This window comes from Hemiscyllium ocellatum, chromosome 7 (genome assembly GCF_020745735.1).
Source record: "Hemiscyllium ocellatum isolate sHemOce1 chromosome 7, sHemOce1.pat.X.cur, whole genome shotgun sequence".
In the NCBI taxonomy this organism is placed as follows: Eukaryota; Metazoa; Chordata; class Chondrichthyes; order Orectolobiformes; family Hemiscylliidae; genus Hemiscyllium; species Hemiscyllium ocellatum.
Genome location: NC_083407.1, coordinates 77,574,868 through 77,589,533, shown reverse-complemented (window position 1 = coordinate 77,589,533; position 14,666 = coordinate 77,574,868). Strand labels below are relative to the sequence as shown.

General features: G+C 40.4%; 1 protein-coding gene across 4 annotated transcripts in view; it reads right to left on the bottom strand.

The window, feature by feature from the left end:
• Positions 1–14,666, bottom strand: part of gulp1b (GULP PTB domain containing engulfment adaptor 1b) — a 386,308-nt gene that overhangs the window by 217,414 nt on the left and 154,228 nt on the right. Inside the window, exon 1 of one of the 4 annotated variants that reach the window (XM_060827356.1) lies at positions 13–125. The exons of the other annotated variants lie outside the window; for them this stretch is intronic. The gene's annotated coding sequence lies outside the window, so the exon portion shown is untranslated. Of the gene's footprint in view, positions 1–12; positions 126–14,666 lie in introns of those variants that run through there. 4 annotated transcript variants of the gene reach the window in all.

The window sequence follows — 14,666 nt, the reverse complement described above, 5'->3', positions numbered from 1 at the left end:
CCGTCTACTTACAGCAACGTGAAGCCAAGCATCGAAATAGCTTTGAATCTGTATCAGGCAGAAATGTAAATCTGTCTGTTAATCCCAAAACTAATCTCGTTCCAATTGTTTACTACTGGTGTCTTAAGTGAAACAATTGTGCACCTCACATTTGACTTGGAGATATACTGAAATACAACTGAAACAACTTACTGATCTCGGAAAAAGCCTGGAATTTTGAAGAGGAAGTTCTAGCTCAACTTAATGACTTGCAGCTGCAAGACAGATGTTGCTATGTACTGTGGGGTATATAACCACATATTGAATGTTCAACCTTTTTTTACAAAAATTTGTTCTTAAACTATAAGGAACTTTGCACTTTTAGTTGACATTCATATAGTTTTTATGATTAAATCTATCATAAAGAAAATATCTTTGAAAAAAGAGCAAGATGTGTTGAATGAATTGAACTTTTTTTCATTAAAAAAAACTTTGTTTTTGTTTAAAACACAAAGTGCTTTGAGCTAACTCCACAAGGATTAACATGTGCATAACAAGTCAGGCAAAATTTGAAAAGCATTATTTTGAAAAAAAAATTCAATTTTGGAACCAGTCAAAAATTATTTGTATTTTGACATATCAAATGCAAACTATACAGAGATTTAAATCTAAAGTTCTTGTTGATAGCTTTAGTTTATCCCCCAAATTGATAACAAGTAAATTACTGGACAACCAATGGAAAACATTTCCAGAAATGGAAACAATATGCTGCATACAAAGTTATTTATAAAGCAAACTATTTCCTGTTATAGTATTGTACAGAAGTTTTGATAAACATGGAGCTAGTGTAGGACAACCAACACAAAAATAATGAGTGAATGAGACTTCATGCACATTAGGCTTTGTGCAGTTGGGTTTGAGAAGAGTTTAAATCTATGGACAATGGGAGCCTGGTAGTTGATCATTAAAGTACTGAAACTGCTTCGGCCCCGAATGTTGATATGCTTGGTGTAGATCGGCAATTTCATACTTTGAGGCTCAGCCATTTTCTCAGTGTGCAAGCTTGCAGCTAAAATTCAGCACATCAGAGCAATCCTGCAGGATAATGATACACAATGCACCCTGCTGTGCACATATTCATCAACGGGCCACAGACCACCACCTCTGGACATGAGACGTATGCAGTCTACCTCAAATCACCCCAGAAAATTAACTTATGTCAAAAATGTGAGCAATAAGGCTCACCATTTCTTTTCGTTATTATGCCAGTAGCAGTACAAGTGATATGTTCCACGAACAGAAGGTTGTGATCAAGCCAGAAGACACTGTCTATAGGTCAAATAAGTTATGTATTATCCACACTTCATTGCTGGTGTGATAGCAGGCACTAAGGTCGTATGTCCCACTGATTGTCAGATTATATCAGTGTGACCCTTCAGCTGCTCAAAATAGACAAGAGTACTGACTGTGCTCAGCCAGCCAATGCTTGCAAAACTCAGAATGTAATGACTCTGCTATTAGGTAGCACATATTAACCAATCCCATGTGCTAAGATTTACAGGAACAACCAATTAAATGTCATCAGTTGGGTTTGAAATATAGCTCATTTATACCTTTAGATTAGATTTAGATTGCCTACAGTGTGGAAACAGGCCCTTCGGCCCAACAAGTCCACACCGCCCCTCTGAAAAGTAACCTACCAGACCCTCTGACTAATGCACCTAACATTATGGGGAATTTAGCATGGCCAATCCACCTGACCTGCACATCTTTGGACTGTGGGAGGAAACCCACGCAGACACAGGGAGAATGTGCAACTCCACACAGACAGTCACCCAAGGCCAGAATTGAATCTGGGACTCTGGTGTTGTGAGGCAGCAGGGCTAACCACTAAGCCTACCGTGCCAACATCTGCTAGAAGCTACAACATATTGACATGCTGGGATAGATTTTCAATAGTAACTTGCACATGGACAATAACATACTCGGCCTCAAAAACATCAACATTTTTAATCAACATAATATAAATATTTAATGTTTTTCAACATATCTTGGATGAATAAACCAAAAAAAAGTACAAAGTTATATGACACAATAAATTTGTTCATGAGACAGTTCTTCAGAATGGAAATTATGTAGACTACATTAATATCCTGGAGGAACATAGAGAGCTACAGGCTTCTATTTGCGTAACTTGTCTATATTCCTTCAATGATACAATGACAGGAAGTAAATCATGGCATTGTCTGCTTCCAGAAAATTTATGTAGGTTTGTACAGCATTGCAACGAAGCAGTGTTACATAAACAATTTCCATAATGTTTCCAATTTTGAAAAATGCATTTACAACCATGTTACCTGTCTCTGCTTTTAGATTTTGACCAGTAATTATGATTGTATTAATGAAATCGCGCAGCATTATTTGTGGCTCTCTTACCCAATTTTCAATAAAATAAAATACTAATAAAGCTGTCTGTAGCCACACTGAAGCTCAGTGAATAACACTCTCATGCAAAGTATAGTGAGACCTCACACTGTGATAAAATTTAACAGATAAACTTGTAACTCTTTATGAATAAGAACGACTACACATTTCAAAATAGAAGTGAATTATGAAAGGGCTGCAATAATTGAAAGCTTTCTCAAATAAACATTCACATAACCTTGAATTATTATTTATTTGCACTATTATTTATTAAAATCAAACAGTGCTTTCAAACAATCACAAGAAAATATATGATTGTCTAGCTCTGAAAAAGGAGATTCACAACATCAAGAAAAATCAAATCCAATTCTTCACTCAAGGATTTACCAGCATACCAGGTATCTTGCCAGTGAGTGGCATGAATTAACATCTCTTATCTGTTCTCATCTAATTTTGATCCCATTGTTATCTCGAAAGCAGCACAGAAAAGGAACAAGGTAGCAATGATTGCCAACATGAAAGTCAGAGAGGATACCTGGTAACTTCATCCTGCTGCCTGGTACTCTAGGTCTCCATCTTGGCCAGCAAACTGCCAACATCTCCAGTCACTCTCCATGGGCAGCGACTGCCTGCTCCCCCGTGCACACAGGTTGGCACCTGACTCATATCAGCCTCAACACATCATCACTGTAGTTGGAATGCAGTTATTCACTTCAACACCACACTTGGGAGTTCAGTGACACCATTGATTCTAATGCTGCTACCAGGATGCTTTGAGGGTAGGGAAAGGCACCCATCTCATGCATCAGGGCAGGGAGCATCTCAGGGCTCTCTACTTGCTCTCTTCAGACTCACTCACTTTCCACCTACTTGGATGATCACAGCATTTCTGCCTTGCCTTGTTTTGCTTTGCCACCTCATTCAAAAACCTCAGTCTCACCATGCATCTGCATTGCCTTGCTTTTAGCATAGGCACAGAGCCAAGCAACTTTTCCTCTTGTCAGCAGTGATCAGTCAAAGGGTGGACACATTGCTGTACTGCAGTATTCTTCATCAATGTCACACCTATGTCAGCAACTTACACAGAAAATACACTGTATGTACTTCAACTAAATGGCATGTCTCATGGTGGCACAGTGGCTCAGTGGTTAGCATTACGGCCTCACAGTACTAGGGAGCTGGGTTTAATGCCACCCTCAAGCGATTGCCTGTGTGGAGTTTGCACATTCTCTCCGTGTCTGCGTGGGTTTCCTCTGGGTGGTCCGGTTTCCTCCCACAGTCCAAAGATGTGCAGGTGAGGTGGATTAGCATGCTAAGTTGCCCATGATGTCCAGGGGTGTGCAGGCTAGGTGGATTAGCCATGGGAAATGCAGTGTTATAGGAATAGGGTAGGGGGATGAGTCTGGATGCACTTCAGAGGGTCAGTGTGGACTTGATAGAGCAAATGTCAACAAGTGCAATGCAGAAAAAGCACAGCAGATCAGGTAGCATCCGAGGAGCAAGAGAAGTGACACTTAGGGAATAAGAGTTGGGTGGAAGTGTATGGAAATTCAGAATTGATGAGGTCAATGGGGAGTGCAAGATTAAAAGTAGTATGAAGACTTAAGGGTGGCCTGTGACTCTCACTGTGAGGTGTTAGCCTTGTTGCCTTCCTTCCTTATCCAAATCCCAAATGGAAATGAGAAATAACCAGCAGCACACACCTGGAGTGGGTGGAGTAGATTATTTATTTTTCTGAGTGAGGATCTGGGCTTTCCCTGCACGTATTTTCTAATCAACCTGCTCAGAGAAGCTATTATTACACCTTTTGAGTAGGTGAGACTTGAACCCAGGCCTCCTGGCTCAAAGATAGGGGCACTACTACAGTGCCGCATGAGCCTCAGGTTCCATTTGTGATAAATGAGAGGTCTTTCAAGGGGCAATTCCATTAATCAAGCATTCATTCTGTACAGAAACACATGCAGCTACTGACTGTGTGGAATACAAATCCTAGCCAGAAGCAACCTTGACCATGCCACTGCACATTACAGGCTGTTCATAGTCATGTTGGTGAAGCAGAATGAATCACAATGATCATATAAGTGTCATCTGCAAGCCAATGGTGGGGGGGGGGGGGGGGGGGAAGGCTGCACTCTGTGTCTCCTACTGTATGTGTCTGACATGGCTTGTACTGCATACATCATGTCAAAATCAATGTACAGGCATTCCAAGACTTTCCTTGCTGTAGTCCTCCATCTCCCTCTGTAGTAAGGACTGTGGGAAACCACTATTTGTGAGCAACATTACAAAGGACCCTGGTCTGTTTCTGAAATTTTTCAGACAGGTTCATTGGAACTGTGACAAATGGATCAAGCCACAGCAAGACCAGCAAGCCCATGACCAGCAGCAATGTGCAGTGGATGCCAAATAGCCTCATCACGAGGACGTTGCAGCTGAAGGTGCCCTGAGGATGTGGAAGGGGAGGAGCTCCTGGAGGCCCAGCATACATTGCCCAGAATGCCATTTCCTGCAGTTGAGCAAGTGGCCTGGCTGCTGCAAACTCAATGTTCTGGGGCACCTTCACAGAACTGTGCTATCTGCTGGTACAGAACAGATCACCTGAAGGGGGGAAATTGGCTACCCTGACACGGAGGCTATCAGCTGCACTAAATCTTTATATCCCGGGCTGCTTCCAAGGATCTACGGGGGAACTGTATGCGATCTTTAAATCTTTAACCCCCAAATGTATGATGAGAGTTGCTATTGTCATTTGTGTCAGATCTCACCTTTCATCTCATTTGTTCACGATGAGGTCAGTGCTGCAGTCCAAGCAGTAGGTTTTGCCTACATAGCAAAGCATCATGGGTTGGTCACTCGTTGTACTGAGTGTGCCATATCATAACATGGCTGACATCATCAACAGATAAGCATTCCATTATATTAAAGTACAAGTTATCTGTGATTATCATTGAATGCAAGGTTCTTTAGCAGTTGCTATGATACCCATATTTCTGAGACCTTACATATTCCTGATTTGTTTTAATACCTTACAAGGTCGGATACTGGGACACAAGGGGTACATTCTGCAACCATGGCTCCCTTAAATAATCCCATGACAGAGGCCAAGCATTGACACATGCAGCCCTTTTTTTTAAGCCAGCATCACCGTGGAGCAGCAGTAGACCATGAGGAGATGAGGTTCTGACCCCTGGATCAGCCTGGAAGGCTTTGCAGTACAGTCCAAACAGAGTGTGGTTAGATTAGATTAGACTTTTTTAGATTAGACTTAGATTAGACTTACAGTGTGGAAACAGGCCCTTCGGCCCAACAAGTCCACACCGACCCGCCGAAGCGCAACCCATCCATACCCCTACATTTACCCCTTACCTAACACTATGGGCAATTTAGCATGGCCAATTCACCTGACCCGCACATCTTTGTGACTGTGGGAGGAAACCGGAGCACCCGGAGGAAACCCACGCAGACACGGGGAGAACATGCAAACTCCACACAGTCAGTCGCCTGAGTCGGGAATTGAACCCGGGTCTACAGGCGCTGTGAGGCAGCAGTGCTAACCACTGTGCCACCGTGCCGCCCATTGTGCCACCGTGCCGCCCATCTGTGCCACCGTGCCGCCCACCGTGCCCCCAGTGTTTAATCCCGGCACTCTGCATGCTGCCCAAGAGCAGAAAGGGGGCGTGATGGATGCTTAAGAGTTGGGACAGCAAAGGCAGTCTTCTAAGGACAAAGTTGAGGACATTGAACAGGGGGAGTATGTCTTTCTGCATGATACAGCACAGAAGTATCAGGAAAAAAAAGCCAGACATGACTTAATCAACAGCTAAGTTCCAATAGATGAGTAGGTTGAAATGATTATCTGCTGATTATAAATCTGTTATGCCTGAAAGGAAAACAGTCCCTTTTTAATCTGTAACCAAGTGCAGCCTTTTCTGTTTATTACATTATCTTTGCTTTTTCGATCTGTTTAATAAAAGTTAACATTTTAACTTTGAAGAGTTTAACATTTGATACTCCCACATTGAACAATAAGATGTCATGCAATATTGGGCATGAGGGAAGCAGCAGCACTCCATGAGACGGGTTCTTACATGGTATGGCACTCAGAACATGTAACCTGTGTAGCTTGATGCTTGTAGCTGTATTTACAATGACAGTTGATCTGACAGGTAATAATGTAAAGGAGCAAAACATTTACAAGTGAGAGTTCCTATTTGAAACAAACGGTCACTTGTGCCACATATGTGCCCTCAGCAGTTTTTCTTTTTCATATCCCTCCAACAACGTGTACTGTGAAGGGCGACTTATAGCTGGCTCTAAATATGATACAGGCAGCATAAATCTTAGAAGGTCCTGACACTGGGAAGTAACTCCTCCAATGGTGAGCACATGTTGGCACATAAGTGGCACCAATAAGGTCTAGTGCATACATAATAATGAGAGCAATGGAAAATTACGTGGGGTTCATGGAGGGAAACCCTCTTTAAAACTCCTCAAAATTGACATCTGACTGATTATTGGTAAAGTTCAACATTGCAATTTTCAGTGTTCAACATTCAACCAACTTCTTGAATGCAACAGAGAAATCTGGTTTGAATATCGAAGAGTCTGTTTGCAATTTCACGTGGTTAGGTCAAAAGGTTTTATCTTCCTTACATACTTCACAGATACTTACTCTGCATATATTTAATATAATTAGATATAATGATGCAATTAAAGTAGGTTTGGTTCTTTGAACCAGAAGAGTTTTAAAAAAACAGCTGGGAATGTACTGCTTTTGTACAAATTGCATTTTTAAAATGTACACACCCATTGCAAAACTGTTAAGCATATTTGAAAACCAGCTGTAGTCAGTTGAGTGGCATGTCAGAATAAACATTGAGAGACACACTACATAAGTTGATTAAAAAATTGGAAGACATTGCCAGTCATGATGGAACCTTATATCAGACAAAACTTCACCCAACAAGAAACATGGGTGTGCTCTATGGAAACTCTGTGTCAGGAATGTAATGTTAAAAGTTCCAATATAATGGATTTGCTACAAACGATTCTGACTGTTTCCAGCAAGAAATAAACAAGTTTGTGAAATGCCTTAAGAGCCAGCAAAATAATAAAGCGTTGCTCAAAACAAAAATTCTGGACAAATTGAAACATGTGTAAAAGAAGAAAGAAACATGTTTTACTATTATCCTTCGTAGCACCAGCTCATTGCTCAGTCACTATTGTTGAGTCCAAAATATAAGAGAACAGAAGATGTAATATTGATGGATCAATTTTAACCCATCCACTCATCCAAAAAGAATTACCAAGCTGTAAAATCAAACATATTGACTTACACGGACTGGTTTCTGCTAGATGCCATTTTTAAATTCTCACTGCACTTAGGGTGTCTCGTGAATACACACAATTGAAGATTCCATTACAATTGCAATTGAGTAGGTTAAAATCCACAGCAAATAATCAAATCACTATGTAGAACAGTGAGATTAGCTTCAGTGAGCAATTGGTTTACTGCAGACGCTATTTGCGCATTGTTCTTAATGGATTGCAAAGGAATATTTGACCTGAAATATTTGCTTCATATTTTTGTTTTCTCCTACTCAGGTGAGCTAAGCTTTCATGTCCTATCACAGTTGACAGCTTTAGCTGCACTTGCTGGAAGACAGCAAGAGAGAAACCTGCTAAGGCTTTGTGCAAGGTCTGCACAGCAAGAGTCATATTCCCTCAAATGACTGGAGCAATGCAACAGAGGCAGCTTGTCTTTTTCATAGAGTCAGAATCATTCAGCGCGGAAACAAACCCTTCGGTCCAACTCATTCATGCTGACCAAGTTTCCCAAACTAAAACTAATGCCATTTACCTGCAGCTCACCAGTATCCCTTCAAAGCTTTTCTATTTATGTACCTGTCTAAATGATTTTGAAATCTTGTAACTGTACCTGCATCTACCACTTCCGCAAGCAGTTCATTCCACTTCAGAACTACCTCTACTTAAAGTTGCCCTTCAGGTCCCTTTTAAATCTTTCTCCTCTCACCTTAAAAATATGCCCCCTAGTTTGAACTCTCTCACCCTAGGGAAAAGATCCTTGCTATTCATCTTATCTATGCCAGTTATGATTTTATAAACTTCTATAAGGTCACCCCTCAGCCTCCTCTGCTCCAGCGAATACGGTCTGAACCCATCCTTATAATTCAAACCATCCAGTCCCAGCAAATCTTTTCTGAACCTTCTCCAGTTTAATAATATCCTTCAAATGCAGGGCAACCAGAACTGTACACAGTATTATAAAAGTGGCATCAGCATTCCTAATGATAATATGACCTCTGCAAACTAATTTTGCTTGAACAGCACAGATACAATTATTACCACAACACTGATAGAGACATTATTGAGCATATTACAGAACTATTGAAGCAAACAATGGATCTGGAGGCTTCTTACAATAGGTCACCAAATAAATTCTATTGCATCAATTGCGTGTGCTGCATGTTACACAACTTAACAAATCAGAAAGGATTGCGGTTGGAGGATGTCTACATCACCATCTGATGTAAGTAAAAGACTGATGGCAAAGGAAAATACATCAGTCGGTAGCCAGAGTGCCAAGGATCAGTTGATAGAAAAGTGGTCCTTTCTTATCTCTCAAAATTATATCCCTTCACATCATAAGTCTTTTCTAAGCTGTTACTGGACATCCTTAGTACCTTCATTAAAGAACATTGAATTCATTGAGCCAACTTTTCGATGAATAACTACTGGCAATGCAAAAGCTAAAAGTCAAAGTGTAACTAAAATGATTATTTTCAGGCGAAACACAACAATTGCCTGGAATTGATTTTTCAACTCAGTATGTATTCACAGTAGGTATTTTCATTTTCACCAGGAGAGACTTTAATTAATTACTTCAGGACAGCTGCAGTTGCTCGTGTTGAAATCTAAGATGCGAGTGACTTGGGAGGTCAAGATTTTCAAAGTTGATAGTGCCCAGCCTCATTCCATCATACTGGCATACTTGTCCATATGTTAACATCCTGACAGAAGGAAACATTGAGCTTCAGTCTCATGATAATGGCAGTGTCCCATCAGTCCCAGTGATTTGCTGGGGAACCAACAAGTAAGTCGAGAGCAAGTAAGTCAGATCAAAATTACTGCAGATGCTGGAATCTGTCCTGAAAACTAACAGATGGGTAATGGGTATGGGTGCTGGTGGAGAAAAGATTGACATTTCAGATTAAGTGATCGGAATGTGAGAATGGCAGAGCGATGGTGTGTCCGACTGCAGGACTCGAAAGGACAGACAGTCCCACTGGAATTGTGGGGTTGGGGGGGGCGGGGAGGGGAGGAGGACATGATAACATGATATAACAAGCTAAAAGGAAATGAAGAAATGATTCAATTTAAAGATGCAGAACTATTATTAAGTCCAACAGGTTGTAAAATGCCCAGCCTGAAGATGAGATGTTGTTCCTCCAGGTTGTACTGTGATTCACTGGAACACTACAGCATGCTGAGGACAGACATGTGAGCAAATGAGCAGGGCACTGTGTTAAAATGACTGGCTACAGGAAGGTTGGGGTCATGCATACACACAGACCAGAGGTGTTCCACAAAGCAGTCACCCAGTATGTGCTTGGTTTCTCCAATGTAGAGTAGGTCACCCTACACCCAATACTACCAGATTCCCCACCCCAAACTACAGCATAAATGCTTTCCCCTCCACACTTCACTTCAGCTCTGGTGAAGGGTCATCTAGACTAGAAACATTAGCTTGCTCTCTCTCCATGGATGCTTCTTGACCCACTGTGATCTCCAACTGTTTTCAGCAGCAAATAAGTAATGCTTTGAAAGCACACACCTGTTCAGTCATTAGTGAGCAGGGACAAAAATTAAACCATAGAGGAAGGTGTGTGGCTGAGGCATGGAATGAATTCTTTGTATCTGTCTTTACTTAGATGCTACATAGGCTCCCATGTCAGAGGAAAAAATTCAGTCACTAGAAAGGTTCAAAATTGATACGGCAGCAGCAACGATAAGGACAGATTGGATACTGTGCCAGAACCAGATGAGGTGCGTCAAAGAATTCTGCAGGAAGTCAGAGTGGAAATTGTGGAGGCACTGGCAATAATCCTTCTTAGACACCAAAATGTGCCAGTTCTTCAAACAGGACGTCCAGTGAGGCATCAAACAATCTTGGGAGCTGGTTTGCAACTCATGGCTGACTTGTAATACTGTGAAATGCACAATCTCAATGTACCAAAATGCAATATTCCTGATCTCTGATTCAAATAAGGTCCAAGAGACTGACTGAAAGGTACGTTGAGGAAGTGAGTGTTGTCTGGATCAGTTGTGTTGGGATTGGAAATATGGCAGTCAAACTTCAACAAGGCCCAGGAGTTAAAATACTCAACATTTAAAATCGGATTGTTTATATTTTGAATTTTCCCTGCTCTCTGTCACCCATGTAATAGACACAAGTTGCAGGTTTATGGGGAACATGATACACCATTATTTTTATATCTCATTCTATTGCCGAACGTACGTCATCCAACTGAGCAGTTGACAGATTGGAAGGGTTCAGCTCAACAGACAATGAACTATTCAAGTCTTCACAAAGAGTCAGACTTAATTTCCTTTGTAGCAATGTAGGATAAGTGTGACACATAACTCCAAGAAGAAATAAATCATATTTTAGGAAAATGGATGATAGTAATTTTGTTAAGAGAAAAGAGAGGAAATACTTTGCTAAAACAATATTGAAATGGCTGACAAAGTGAGCTCTTTAACAAGGGAGTTTGATGTACAGTATAACTATTTCCAAATTGATGCAATGGCCCAATGTCTGCACATTAATTGAAAAGTCACAAAATAACTCAAAATCAATACTGAATTAACATTAAAAAGTGACTTCCTTCTTCCATTTGGTGAGAAATAATGATTCTAATATCATTTCAACTTAACATTGTAAAGCTCAATTCCAGTACAGTGTGAAACTGCAGAATTCTTTTCAGTGCAGTATTATGGTGATGTTGCCAACCATGACCTCTGAACTAAAACATTGGTCACCAGGCAATAGAAAACAAAGTAGACATACTTTAATTACTGAACATATTTAATATATGAACAATATGATACTGTTAATTACTCAAGTCAATGCATACTGAAAATATAGGTAATAATTTTGATTTGATTGGAAGTGTGCAACTTTAGATCATTATATAATGCAATGCTTTTCCTTCAAACATTCACTTTTCTAGACTCTCTTTATTGCTCATCCTGGACACTTAAATTGATGACTATAATAACTGAGGAAAAACAGAGTTTAAGTGAAACTTAATTAAATCTTACGTAATTGTTCAGTTGATGAATCTTTTGTATAGCTACTGAAAAAAATTGTTCCATTTGGTCCCTATCTTTGAGCCTCTCCTTTAGTTAAATATCAAAGTTGCATATCAGTATAGCACATGCAGTGCTTTATGTACTTCTTAAATAATTATATTTAGCAACATAATTTCATAGAACCATATGTTGCAGATGTTCACTGTATAGGATATAATACAGAAACCAGAAGGAAAGAAGTCCATGTTATAAACATGGAGTAATCAACAACTTGGATGGATTACAGTATATTCCCACTGTTATTTCTAAAGTGCAAATTGAGTTAAACACAAAGTACTGAGCTAAACGTTGCAAAAACAATGTTCACCCTTCTGTTGGGGTGTGGTGTAATTTTTACAGCTTCCATTTGGATTAGGCTGACCATCTGCCAAAATGGAACAATCGGCTCAAGTAAAGCAGACCAGCCCCAAGTAAAGACTCCATTCACCAGTTTTTGTGACTAAGAACATTTTGCTTCTCTTACTTTGACAGGAGAAGAATGACAATGAGGTGGCAGACATCCAACTAAACCTCAGCTTTCTGGCCAACACCCATGCATTTAAGTTTTAAAATTATTCACAGATTTGAAGGTGGTCAACCAAAAATAAAAGCAGGAAAAGGGCAAGCATAATTTTTGGGGAATCCGTAATAGATACTCGGTTGCTTTCTTCAGGTAACCAGGCACGCTGAATTTTAATAAAAGTCATATGAATAGCACTGCTGAGGTACTTTGCCAAATACAGTCATAGAGATGTACAGCATGGAAACAGACCCTTCGGTCCAACTCATCCATGCCGACTAGATATCCCAACCCAATCTATTCCCACCTGCCAGCACCCAGCCCATATTGCTCCAAACCGTTCCTATTTATATACTGATCCAGATGCCTCTTAAGTGTTGCAATTGTACCAGCCTCCACCACTTCCTCTGGCAGCGCATTCCATAACGTACCGCCCTTTGCATGAAAAAGTGGTCCCTGAGGTCTCTTTTATATCTTTCCCCTTTTGCCCTAAACCTATGCCCCCTAGTTCTGGACTCCCCGACCCCAAGGAAAAGACTTTGTCTATTCATCATATTCATGCCCCTCTTGATTTTATAAACCTCTATAAAGTCACCCCTTAGCCTCCGACGCTCCAGAGAAAACAGCCCTAGCCTATTCAACCTCTCCCTGTAGCTCAAATCCTCCAACCCTGGCAACATCCTTGTAAACCTTTTCTGAACTTTTTCAAGTTTCACAACATTCGTGGGCGGCACGGTGGCACAGTGGTTAGCACTGCTGCCTCACAGCACCTGAGACCCGGGTTCATTTCCCGACTCAGGCGACTGACTGTGTGGAGTTTGCACGTTCTCCCCGTGTCTGCGTGGGTTTCCTCCGGGTGCTCCGGTTTCCTCCCACAGTCCAAAGATGTGCGGGTCAGGTGAATTGGCCATGCTAAATTGCCCGTAGTGTTAGGTAAAGGGTAAATGTAAGGGTATGGGTGGGTTGCGCTTCGGCGGGTCGGTGTGGACTTGTTGGGCCGAAGGGCCTGTTTCCACACTGTAAGTAATCTAATCTAATCTAAAAAAAAATTGTTGTGATAGGAAGGAGACCAGAATTGCTTGCAATATTCCAACAGTGGCCTAACCAATGTCCTGTACAGCTGCAACATGCCCTCCCAACTCCTGTACTCAATATTCTTACCAATAAAGGAAAGCATATCAATATTGACAAAAACTGAAAAAAAATCATAACATATACATCTTCTGCACCATAAAAGAGCAAAAAGAAACAGGCCCTGAACTATTCCATTGCCCACAAACAAATTTTGACACCATCAATACAAAACAGTCTACTTGGTTGGCAAACTGACACTAAACTCACTTAACCCTTGTCCTCATCAGCATTCTATGGCTGTATCACAAGTACACTACAGCATCTCATCAATCAGTCTTCAATACTGCCCTGCCCAATAATGTAGATAGATAGCATCAAGAAAGAATATGCCCAGCAATAGCATAGAAGCACCACCAATCTAAGTCACAAAATCATCCAGAAACAATTATTCGTTCAAGAGCTCAAGGTCAAAACTCTGAAATTCCCTTCTACCATCATGCCCATGTAAATATTGACATTCAAAAGTTGTCATCAATGATTCCTTCTCCTCAATAGTTTTTGTGCTGAGATTCCAGCGGATGGAAAATTATAGAAATCACTCAAGTTAACATGAACTTGAGTTTCTCCATTCTTAATTTTGCTGCAAAACCACTTGAAAAAATTGTGCCACTCTGAATTCAGTGTAATTGGGCTTTTAATGACAGGCTCGGGACTTGATTACTGCTGAGCATCTTCTCCTGCCTTAAAAATATATTTTTACATTCTTAGGACATCAAGTCTTCCCACCACAGCAAAAAGAAAACAGTTTTAAAGTGAGCATTTTGTTTCTAAATTTATGGTATTTCAGCTTCACTTAATCCCAAAATCATGATCTTTATTTTATTATTTGCAAATGATTAAAATGTGCCTGATTATCAGTTCTTTTATTTCCTTGGTTTTGTTTTTGTCTATGTGTATTCGCCAACATCATTATTTGCTTAACCTGCTTGTTTTTCGATGGCTAAGATCCCCTTGTGCTGATACTGGAATCAAAGTAACATCAACATTGCACAGAGTTCACCAGATTTTGTTAGTAAATTTCCTTGAAGTAAGTAATGAACACTACTACTTTACACCACTTTTTTTTTGTAATGTTTAAATGACTGTTAAATCTAAAGTAGACATAAAACAAAGAAAAATTGTTCTGTAGTCTGATTCCATTAACATACATAATTAAGAATAATTCAAAAACATGCTTCAACCATGAATGCCTACCATCCAGGCGGTATCCAGTACTTTTCTTTTACATAAGAGC